The 13,048-nt window shown below is 41.6% G+C and overlaps 1 protein-coding gene across 1 annotated transcript in view; it reads right to left on the bottom strand.

The window, feature by feature from the left end:
- Positions 1-13,048, bottom strand: part of HDGFL2 (HDGF like 2) — a 191,435-nt gene that overhangs the window by 51,017 nt on the left and 127,370 nt on the right. The window lies entirely within an intron of this gene.

Genomic DNA, 13,048 nt, shown 5'->3' with positions numbered 1-13,048 from the left:
GCAAAGACCTTACCTGGACTACGTCGCGCTGGGACAGGTGAGTAGGATTTCCTTCCACAGCTTCCCAAATGGATTTCTTCGGACTCCGGACCGCCGACGCCGTCGCCGACAGGGATGCCGACTGGATACAGACGCCGACACGGACCAGGACATCAGGACCAGGGCTACCTACGGGCTCAAGATAGGTAAGTATCAGTATGTATGTGTTATGTATGTATTAAACTTTTATTTTTCACGTGTGTCAGTGTGTTTATTTAACTCTTTCTTTTACTGTGGAACTACAAGACCCAGCGGGCCCTTTAATGCCCCGCAGGCTGGGACTTGTGGTTCTCCAAGTCCCAGCTTGCGGGGGAGGCTTGCTGGGACTCATAGTTCACCAGTAAAAGACAATGGTTTTTATTCTATTTTTTACACAATACCATCAGCCCGGTGACCACCGCTCCAGGGTCACCGGGGACAGCACCAGGCTTCAGCCTGGTCAGGTAAGTCCTGGAGGGGGGGGACCCCTTTATTGGGGGGGTCCCCACTCCCCCAGGGCCCCTGGCCAGGCTGACTGGTCGGTAGGGTTAATGCTTTGGCCGCGGGAACTTATATCATAAGTGTCCCCCGGCTGTGGCATTACCCTGCTGGCTGGTTGTGCCTGGGGCTGGTTCTTAAAATACGGGGGACCCCTAGTCATTTTGTCCCCCGTATTTTGGGAACCAGCCCCGGACCTGGAGCCTGGGGCTGGTTGTAAAAAATCAGGGAACCCCTATTTGTCGGGTTTCCTGATTTTTTATTACCAGCCACGGCTCCTTCAGCCTGGTGCTGGTTTCGGCAGTGGGGGGGGACCCCATGCCGTTTTTTTTTTTAACGGGTAAAGGGCTACCCCTTTCCCACTGCCGAAAAAACGGCTATTACACGTTAAAAACACTGCTTTTTACACGGGTAACAAAAACCGGTATTTGTTACCCGTGTAAAGCAACCTGGAGCTTTCCCACTGCAGCTCTAGCCGTTTAAAAAGGCTAAAAAAACGGCATTTACACGTGTAAAGCCTGCAGTGGGAAAGGGGTATTAGAGAAGCAAAAATAATCAGGTTAACTTGGCTTCAAATCTATATATGTAACAAAAATAGATGCATTACCTGTAAATTCACACAAACTAAGACCAAACAAGTATTAATAGAGGATGAACAACTTCCATATGAAATCAAGACACTTATTGTGACAATACTTATGTAGTCTATCAGCTCACTTGTGGGTCGCAACCTTAAGTATATAGGACGCACCTCTAGAGCATCGAAAACTTGTTTTTTAGAGCACCATCGCAACAGTCTGAAAATAATTTTGAACCCCATAGTGCACAGGTCTTCAACCTGTGGCCCTCCAGATGTTGTGGAACTACATGTCCCAGCATGCCCTGACAGTTTTGGCATGCTGTTATAGGAAAAAAATGTGGCAATGCATGTTGGAACATGTAGTTTCACAACATCTGGAGGGCCATAGGTTGAAGACCCATGCCATAGTGTATCAAAACACTATTCAATACAGCAGGAGGGTGAACCGATTAGCCTGAGGATTTTGGGACTAGAACACGTTAAGATCACGGAACGAGGAGGAGGAGACAGTTAAAAAAAACAAAGCTTGGGGGGATATTCAAGTCGTGACCCTTGCCCATTCTGGGCCCGCTCTCCTGTTATTCAGCAGGCAGGATTCATAGAAACATAGAATTTGACGGCAGATAAGAACCATTTGGCCCATCTAGTCTGCCCCTTTTTTTATCCTTCAGGTAATCTCAACCCTTTTTGATCCTTATTTCTTTGTACAGATATTTATATGCCTATCCCAAGCATGTTTAAATTGTTCTACTGTCTTAGCCTCTACCACCTCTGATGGGTGGCTATTCCACTTTTCCACTACCCTTTCTGTGAAGTAATTTTTTCTAACATTTCCCCTGAACCTACCTCCATCCAGCTTCAGTGCATGTCCTCGGGTTCTATTACTTCTTTTCCGTTGAAGAAAATTTCCCTCCTGTACTATGTTAAAACCCTTCATATATTTGGAGCAGAGAAGGGAAAAGGGGGACATGATAGAAATATTCAAACTACACATGTTAAGATCTTTTAGTCTTTCCTGGTAAGTTTTGTGATGCAGGCCATGCACCATTTTAGTTGCCCTTCTCTGTACACTCTCTAATGTCTTTATATCCTTCTGAAGATATGGTCTCCAGAACTGGACACAGTATTCCAGATGAAGCCGTACCAATGACCTATAAAGTGTCATTATTACTTCTTTTTTTCTGCTACTGATTCCTCTGCCTATGCAACCAAGCATCTGACTAGCCTTCCTCATTGGTTTGCTACATTGCTTTCCTGCCTTTAAGTCACTTGAAATAGTGACTCCTAGATCCCTTTCCTCCTCAGCAGTTTCCATTATAGTACCCTTGATACTATATTGAGCTTTTTGTTTTTTTGAGACCCAAGTGCATAATTTTGCATTTTTTAGCATTAAACTGTAGTTGCCATGCTCTTGACCGATTCTCAAGTTTACATACTGTAGATCATCAGTCATTTGATTTACCCCTTCTGGTGTGTCTACTCTGTTGTATATATTTGTGTCATCTGCAATACCATTTGCAATGTCACTAACAAAGATATTAAAGAGCACTGGTCCAAGTACAGATCCCTGGGGTACTCCACTGGTAACATGTCCCTCCATACAATGCACTCCATTTACTACAACTGTCTGTTTCCTATCCTGCAACCAGTTGCTTATCCATTTAACTATTTTATGATCCAATCCCACACTTTCAAGTTTATTTAGCAGTCTGCGATGCGGGACAATGTCATATGCCTTAGTAAAGTCTAGATATGCCACATCTATAGCCCCCCCTTCATCTATTATTTTGGTCACAGAGTCAAAAAAAAGTCAATAAGATTTGTTTGGCATGATCTCCCTGCAGTAAAACCATGCTGTTTTGGATCCTGTAAGTTGTTTAATTTAAGATATTCCACTATTCTTTCTTTTAATAGTGTTTCCATTAATTTCCCTACTACTGATGTAAGGCTCACTGGTCTGTAGTTACTTGCTTCTTCTTTACTTCCGCTTTTGTGCAGTGGAACTACATTTGCTTTTTTCCAGTCCTCTGGAACTGCACCTGTATCTAGTGACTGGTTGAATAAATCTGTTAATGGCACTACTTGCACATCTTTTAGGATCCTTGGATGCATTTCGTCTGGCCCCATTGATTTATCCACTTTCAGTCTTGAAAGTTCTGTTAGGACTTTCTCCTTAGTAAATGTACTTCCATCTACATTATTTTTATGAATGTCCTTGAACTTAACTGTGTCCCTTCCCTTCTATAGTAAATACAGAGCAAAAATAATTTAGATGATCTGCAATTTCCTTGTCTCCCTCCACCAAATTCTCAGTGTCTGTCCGAAGTCTTATTATTCCTCCATTTGATTTTCTCCTTTCACTTATATACTTAAAAAAAGGTTTGCTTCCTTTATCTACTGACTGAGCCATTTTCTCCTCAGCTTGTGCCTTTGCACACCTGATCACTTCCTTAGCCTCCTTGCATCTGGCAAGATACACTTCTTTGTCGTTCTTATTTTGAGTCTGCTTGTATGTAAGGCTATCTTTTTTGCTTTTACACTAGTTTATACCTCTTTGGTAAACCACACTGGCTTCCTTTTGCTGGGACTTTTCTTAATACCTTTTGTATCAAAAGTGTTAAGAAAAGTGCAATACTGCTGATGCCTTTAGTATTGCCCTTTTTAATTTTTTTCTACCTCTCCTGCACTCCTTTCACATTCCTCCAATCCACTAATGAATCGCTTAAACATCTCCCCATTTTTGCAAAGTCAGCCTTCCTAAAATCCAACACCTTAGTTTTTGTGTGACTGGAGTTGGATCCTGCCTTGATACTAAACCATACTGCTTGATGATCCTAGGTTCTCACCCACATATATGTCTGAAATCCTGTCACCATTTGTGAGTATTAAATCTAATATTGAGTCTTTGCTCCCTCACAAATGGCTTGAGAGATGCTCCCTGTAGGGAATTTAGAAATTTGCCACTTGTAGTTGATCTTGCAAAAGACTCCTCCCAATTCACATCAGGTAGACTAAAGTATCCCATGAATATGACCTCTCCCTTTAAAGCCATTTTAGTGACATCAAGCAATAGGCTCCTGTAAAAATCCTGCCCCTGGCCTGGTGGCCTATAGATTACCCCAGTGCGAATAGTGTCCTTCTCCCCCATTTCTATGGTCACCCAAAGGGCCTCAGTTTTTTCTTCAATGTTTTGTATTAAAGTAGCATTTATGCTTTTCTTTACATACATTGCCACCCCTCCTCTGATTCTTCCCATTCTGTCCTTCCTAAATGAATTGTATCCTGGTATAGCTATATCCCAGTCATGATTCTCATTACACCATGTCTCTGTAATAGCCACAATCTCCTGTGCTTATTCCAACCTTAACTAAAATCTGCAATCTCTCTCTTGCTACTGGTACTTTTCTGTGTCTGCTCAAACATGCAGTGATTACTCCCATTCTGAAAAAACACAATTCTGACCCTAACTCTCTCTCTAACTATCGTCCTAACTCTCAGCTCCCATGCCTCCCCAACTCGAGAGACTGGTCTACTCTCGCCTCACTAACTTTCTTAACTCTAGCACCCTATTAGACCCGCTTCAGCCAGGCTTTCACTCTCAACACTCCACTGAGAAAGCACTGACTAAAGTGGTCAATGATCTGGTAACTGCTAAGTCTAAAAGCCATTACTCATTGCTTATTCTTGTAGATCAGCGGTTCTCAAACTGTGGGTTCTGACCCCCAAGTGGGTCCCGACCTTCTCAGTATGGGGTTGCATCTATTCAAAAATCTGTTGAATTGTTTATTTTAGACTCCTCCCATCATTTTATGCCTCCACAATGCTGCCATGCAGGTGCTCTCTGATGACTACACATGTTATGTGATCTTCTGCAGTAACTTTCTGGGGTCCCGTAATTATTTTTATTGTCTGATGGGGTCCCAGAGCAAAATAGTTTGAGGATCATTCTGATCATTCTGCTGCGTTTGACACTGTGGATCACACTCTCCTTTTACAAACACTACACTCCCTAGGTCTTAATGATACAGCCATTTCCTGGTTCACATCTTACCTATCTGATCGCTCATTCACTGTTCGCTTCTCTGACTCTACTTCCTCTTCACTACCTCTGTCAGTCGGAGTTCCGCAAGGCTCAGTCTTAGGTCCTCTGCATTTCTCAATCTATACCTCCTCGCTTGGCAAACTAATCAGCTCTTTCAGATTTTCAGTATCACTTATATGCAGATGATACTCAAATCTATCAACCCCAGAGTTGTCACCAGTGGTTTTGGGCCGAGTCTCTGAATGTCTCTCTGCCATCTCATTTTGGATGTCTTCTCGCCAACTCAAACTTAATATTTCCAAAACAGAATTACTTATATTCCCGCCAACTAAGAACAGTTACCATCCTGATATCTCCATCACTGTTGACAACTCGACAATCTACCGTAACCCACAAGCTTGTTGCTTAGGGGTCATCCTTGACTCTGACCTGTCCTTTCTTCCCCACATTCAATCGGTCTCCAAATCATGTTACATGCATCTAAAAAACATATCCAAAATACAATCGTATCTCACACAAGACACGGTACTTGTTTCCTAGCACGGCGCACGTCGGGGTAAATCGCATACCTTAAGTTAAGGTACTTAAGGTATGCGATGGACGCGATTTTCTGTCAATTACCAGCCTTTATTGACGGCAATGAGAAAATCGCGTCCATCGCATGCCATTATAATGCATGCGATGCGAGCGACGCGATTTTCCCATAGAGATCAATGTTAAATTAGCTTTAAAAGTTAAAATCGCATTGATAGCATGCCATTATAATGGCATGCGATGCGATCAACGCGATTTTACATAGGGAACATTGTAAAAAGGGCCAATGTGCCCGATTTTTGATTGTATATGCACCCTCATGGGCATTAAGTATGGTAAATGGTCCCCCATTGTTAACGCCACCCCACTATTGACGCCAACCCGAAGCGTGGCGAGCGGCGGCGGTACGCGTCCTCCGACCTTTTCATACCCCCACTATCCACGTTGGTGTGGAGTTGATTTTATAAAGTGTGGCGAGCGCAGCAAGCCACCGAGCCCGAAGCGTGGCGAGCGCAGAGAGCCCCGCGAGGGAGCGCGTATACCTGTGAAGTTATGCGCGTCCGCTCGCCACACTTTATAAAATCAACTCCACGCCAACCACCACCCCTCGTAGGCTCGCCACGCTTCGTGTTGGCGTCAATAGTGGGGTGGCGTTAACAATGGGGGGGGGCATTTCACCCATGGGGGGGGGGGGGGGTTAGCAATTAAAATTGGGGTTTTGGGGGCTTTTTACATTGGAATCAATGTAAAATTGGGTCTCAGGGACCATTTCACATTGATTCCAATGTAAAAATCGTGTCGATCGCATTGCATGCGATTTGGTTGCATGCGATGCTTGCGATATCGGCCCGACACATACAATCAAGATCATGGGGGCCGTGCTAGGAAACAAGTACCAAGACACTACTAAATCTCTTATCCATGCACTCATTATATCCCGCATTGATTAATGCAATAGTCTCCTAACTGGTCTTTCCAAGAACAGACTCTCACCACTACAATCCACTTTAAATGCTGCTGCTAAGCTGATCTTCCTTGCAAGACACTCATCGTCTGCTGATCCGCTCTGCCAGTCCCTTCATTGGTTATCTGTATCTTACCGTATTCAATATAAAACACTTCTACTAGCATATAAAGCTATTAACCATACTGCACCAGCATATCTCTCTACTTATCCCAAAATATCTCCCATCTCGACCACTCCGCTCTGCACAAGATTTGCGTCTCTTCTGAACGGATTACTAGCTCCCATTCACTATTACAGGACTTTCATCGGGCTGCTCCCATCCTATGGAATGCCCTTCCACGCACAATAAGACTCTCCGCTAGCCTCCAAACTTTCAAGTGTTCCCTGAAAACTTACCTCTTCAGGCAAGCCTAATTAGTTCTACACTCTGAGGCACTTATGTATTATATAGCTTCCCTTCTGGACTTGTAACCTGGTGGGACTGCTATGCTATTACTGATGCCTGTCTTTGTGTTTCCCTCCTATATCCCTATAGATTGTAAACTTGCAGCAGGGCCCTCAACCCCCAAGTCTGTCTGTTACCCAGTTTGTTTTATCACGTTCTACTATTGTAAAGCGCAACGGAATCTGTGGCACTATATAACAAACTGGAAAGAAATAAATAAATAGGTCATCCCTTGTTAGTATTGCTGTTAGCTGAGGAATTTTGTCTCCTAGGCTTCTAGCGTTTGCACACATAGCTTTAAAAATGTTGCATGTGCATCTGTTATTCCTAGCCATGTTCAGACAGTACAAAATGAAAGTCTAAAGTTGAAATTACCTGTTTGATGATGTTGTCCAATGTCTTATTTTTTTTTTTTTTTTACTGTTCAGAAATCACTTTATCAGTTACACAGCTGCAGGTCACTAAATCTAAAGATAAAGTGAGTCTGTTCAAGTCAGGCTACATCTGAACACTAATGGCCAAATGGTCAAAGGAGATCATTTGCACTGTGTTTGAGTAGACACCAGGCAGCATGCAACACTAAACTATGCTTCACTGAACAACTTCCCCAAACAAGTAATAACAATTAAAGTCAATTCATTACATCAAAATATTGCAAATCATACAAGAGTTTGCATAACAGAAATTTAGAGAGCATTTTGGAAATGAATTACATACGTTTGAGGTATCAGTGCAGTCCATGTGTGCTGTTGTTTGATTGTAGTTGTTTGCCTTCAGTTTACCTTCGGTTTAACGCAGGTATAATGCTAAAATTATTAATATAATAGCACTTTTATGTCAGCACTTCTATGGAAGCACTAACAGCCTATGGCTTGCAGCCTATACTGAAATTTAAATAGGAAAGTTTTCCATGTGATTGCAAACTTCACCCTATAAATTCCCATTTAAAAGTGCAGGCAATAAATTACCTTAATTCAATGTCCCACCTGCTGGGGCATGGCTGCGGATCATCGAGATAAGCCCGTGATCTAGACATCCACGGCCGTTCTCAGTAAAATGGGCCTGACTGCTTTTAAAGTCTGGTCCATTCTGCCGAGATGCCTCTACAATGCTGTCAGGAAACACAGCATTGAATAGGCACCCACCACTATATCCCTCATCTGAAATAGCGGTGGGGGATTGAATACCCCCCCCCCCCCCCCCCTATATATTGATAAAAGGTGTATCGTGTACTTTTATTTTACATTTGTAATTTGTTATTATCTTTATGGATTAATAAATCTAAACAAATCACTTTTACTATCTTTATATTTCACTTATAACTACTATTTTAAAATGTCTGTTCTTTTGAATTATTCTTTTTTAATCCATAAGAATAGAGAATAATTATAATTAATATTCATAAGTATCAAACTGCAACATTCCCTTTTTCTTATTATTTTGAAGCTTCCATGGTATAAAAGTTAAATTTAGCCTCTTATAGGGAGAATTTTATATTACTCTATGCTCCTTTAAAAGTTTAAAATGCCAAGTACCTATGGAACCTACTACAGATGGGGCAAGTTTCTGCCGGTGCACCGTCCCCTGATATCTGGCGGCTGGCACGCCGGAGAATGTGGACGCACGAATGTCTTGCACGCTCATGTGTCCATTGCCGAGAATACGGCATGAGAGCGTCTCCGACGCGTGCCCCATTCGCCAGCGGAGGATGGTGATCGGCACGCCGGAAGCCGCTTAGATGAGAGCTGCTCCATCTTTTTGTTTGACTTTTGTTAGCTGGGGAATGCTTTCTGGGTACGCACTTGTTTGAAACACATGTGCGTTCCACCTACAGGTAATGCCTTCACTGTAAAGTGGAGTATTAATAAATAGCACCATTCAACATGTATTGGTGGCCCCAAAATACATATGGGACACATTAGAAGCCACAGAAGAAGTTTACAAACAAGATATAAAATGTATGAATCTAAAAATACTGTTTTTCCACCAACTTCTGGTCTGGGGGTCCCCATACCAGAAGTATGTTCCACAGACCGGAAGTTGGACGCCATATGCATTCCAAGAACCAGACGTGACCTGAAAAAATGCCAGAAAATATTAATGAAAAAGTTGAATTACAACCTCAAAAACAATTATTTCTTTAATGTGAAAATAGTCAATAGGTCTACCTCCAATTATGTTTCTGTTGTGTAATACTACAATGTTTAAGGGGAGGGAAATTGAAGTATGTTTGCGCTGCTTGATATTAATGCTATAAACACACCATATGGTTGGAAAAATTGAATGATTGACACACTGTTGCAAATATATGCTTTATATAAATATAGGCATGGAAATACACAGTTAATATATCTGAAAATAAAAACACTTAAATAAAAACAAATGTCATATATATGACATATCAATGTTGAATTGAAGTCCCAGTATCATGGGCTGTATTGATTTAGGACATTCAGCAATCCTCCATTTATGAGTGAAACTTTATAGAAATATGCTAATAATTGTAATTTGGTGGTACCAGGAAATAAAGTCCAGTTTGTGCACACAGGATTATGAAGTGATAGGGAAATAATGGGTTTTCAACTGTCCAGTAATGTAATGAAAATAGCACCGAAATTTTTTTTTTGTAGTCACCAGTTTGTGTAGTAAATGCTCACCCTGGAGTTACAATCTCTTCGTGCTGAATCATGTAGATGTACCGGCAAATCGTCCCAGTTGTTTTTGCGGGGAGGTGTTAGGTCTTTAGGGACCTGGTATTCGCCCTTCTCGGCAGCGGTCCTGAGGTCAGCGACGGAGTCACCGTCCTGGCCGCAGCGGCACACGAGGTGGATTGGCGATGTAAGCGGTCCTTTGCCCAAATGGGGAGCCGGATGATGAATTCCCGCTGTAGTGGAATAAGCGGTCGGTGAAAACAGCTGATGGCCGGCAGCGTGGAAGCTGCACTTCAGCTGTAATTCAGACTGGAGGGTGAGCGGAAAGCTGGAGGGTGTCTCTGTGCTGAGGTTCGGTTCGTTGTCAGCGTGGTAGCTGATTGCCGGCAGCGTGGGGTAAGCTGCGCTTCAGCTGTAAGTTGGAGGTTTAGCTGAATGGGATTTCCAGTTCAAACAGAGTGATGACGTCAACGCGTTTCGTCCCCGGGGTAATTAGGGAACTTTCTCAAGACAAGTAACTCTGCTCTTGAAGGAGACCTTATTTATAGGTGTGCAATTAATCAATTAGCTGAGCGATCAATTGAAACACCAGCTTCTTTTTAGAATACAGAGCAAGTGTATAAAAGAAAAGAAAAATATATAATAATATAACATTGCAAACAGTGTGTCAGTTTATTTAGTACTTGCAAAGTTAAAAGTCATATATATATTCTGAAATGGGTAAGATATATTTAATCTGCATATTACAGGATTCATGAAATATACTTAGATCACATTATTAGTATGATTCGAAAGAAAGTATAAGTGGCTACTATGTATGTAATCTCCACTCAGTGTTGACGGGAGCGTTCCTTCTCCTATCACTACCAGTAATTAGTTCATGAATCCTGTAATATGCAGATTAAATATATCTTACCCATTTCAGAATATATATATGACTTTTAACTTTGCAAGTACTAAATAAACTGACACACTGTTTGCAATGTTATATTATTATATATTTTTCTTTTCTTTTATACACATGATCTGTATTCTAAAAAGAAGCTGGTGTTTCAATTGATCGCTCAGCTAATTGATTAATTGCACACCTATAAATAAGGTCTCCTTCAAGAGCAGAGTTACTTGTCTTGAGAAAGTTCCCTAATTACCCCGGGGACGAAACACGTTGACGTCATCACTCTGTTTGAACTGGAAATCCCATTCAGCTAAACCTCCAACTTACAGCTGAAGCGCAGCTTACCCCACGCTGCCGGCAATCAGCTACCACGCTGACAACAAACCGAACCTCAGCACAGAGACACCCTCCAGCTTTCCGCTCACCCTCCAGTCTGAATTACAGCTGAAGTGCAGCTTCCACGCTGCCGGCCATCAGCTGTTTTCACAGACCGCTTATTCCACTACAGCGGGAATTCATTATCCGGCTCCCCATCTGGGCAAAGGACCGCTTACATCGCCAATCCACCTCGTGTGCCGCTGCGGCCAGGACGGTGACTCCGTCGCTGACCTCAGGACCGCTGCCGAGAAGGGCGAATACCAGGTCCCTAAAGACCTAACACCCCCCCCCCCCTGCAAAAACAACTGGGACGATTTGCCGGTACATCTACATGATTCAGCACGAAGAGATTGTAACTCCAGAAGGGTGAGCATTTACTACACAAACTGGTGACTACAAAAAAAAATTTTCTGTGCTATTTTCATTACATTACTGGACAGTTGAAAACCCATTATTTCCCTATCACTTCATAATCCTGTGTGCACAAACTGGACTTTATTTCCTGGTACCACCAAATTACAATTATTAGCATATTTCTATAAAGTTTCACTCATAAATGGAGGATTGCTGAATGTCCTAAATCAATACAGCCCATGATACTGGGACTTCAATTCAACATTGATCTGTCATATATATGACATTTGTTTTTATTTAAGTGTTTTTATTTTCAGATGTATTAACTGTGTATTTCCATGCCTATATTTATATAAAGCATATATTTGCAACAGTGTGTCAATCATTCAATTTTTCCAACCATATGGTGTGTTTATAGCATTAATATCAAGCAGCGCAAACATACTTCAATTTCCCTCCCCTTAAATTTTATTTTATTGTGAGTCTAGGCGGACCCACAGAAGTGTTTGCAGCAGCTACCATATTTATTCATTTATTTATCTATTGATCTACAATATATAAATTTAATCAAACTACCGAGCGCCAGGTATTGTGTCTAGGAGAGGCTCTTGTTAGCTCTACTCCAAAACCCAATAAAACCCCGATTAATACTACAATGTGTTTTTTATAATATTTACGATGATTGATTGGATAATTGTTTGTACTGAACTTCCTGTCCTGGGGGTATAAATATCTCGTCATGAGAATACAGAAGCATACCTCTGAGAAAGTTGCCATTGAACAACAAAACGTTTAAAGTGGTACACTGGGACATTTTAGAGGACAATTACAATCTATACTTCTGACTGAACCAGCTCAGCAGATACCTGCACTCCTCACCGAAGGATTTCCCCATTTTCCCTTGTTGGGATTTGTATACCACTCTGCTCTTCCATCTGCACTTAACAGTCCCTGCATCTCCACACTACTGCAAGGCCACTGCCTGCTCAATCTGAGCTTAAAGATTCCTCCAGCGGCAAGTACCAACTTCGTACGGATCAAAGATAAAGTGGTGACGTATATATCATTTACAGACGATAGAAACTGTGGAGACCCCTTACAAAACTTTTTAATGTGAGGACTGAGAATTATAGCAACAAGTAATACCCAAGAAACTCCTTCAGTATCCTCTGTGTGTCCCATTTTAGTTTTAATTTGATTGATGTTAGTCATTATAAATGTATGAATACATTAGAACTTTTATATCATTCCAACCAATCCAAATTACTGGTAATGTATGAGAACCAAATGACAATCAACCATTTGCTGCCAAATGCTAAAAAATGGACAAAACAATTGTTCTTATAGCTTTATTAAAGCAAATATATTTAACTAGGTTGTCTAAACAGTGTTTGGGAGCAAATTGTTTATTAGTTATGTATGGAAGTATATGACAAAACATTTGCTCCTAAACACTGGAAACCGGGCATTAGTGGAAACCACGACACTGACTGGAGCCCAGTTGCCCCCACTCTTCCATGCTGGTGTGCATCTTTGGTCTCTACCCTATCAGTTATGCCAATAATCAAATCATACAAATTAGAGGACAGTCAAAAATGTGGTCTATAGCTAGGTATTCACAAACTAAAGAAATTGGTAAACATGTTTTACTACAGAAGATATTTTAAACACAAAGGGCAGTATTCA

The sequence above is a fragment of the Crinia signifera genome, chromosome 1, assembly GCF_055691185.1.
Source record: "Crinia signifera chromosome 1, ASM5569118v1, whole genome shotgun sequence".
NCBI lineage: Eukaryota > Metazoa > Chordata > Amphibia > Anura > Myobatrachidae > Crinia > Crinia signifera.
The sequence above is the reverse complement of the archived record's forward strand: the minus strand, read 5'-3'. Positions and strand labels throughout refer to the sequence as shown.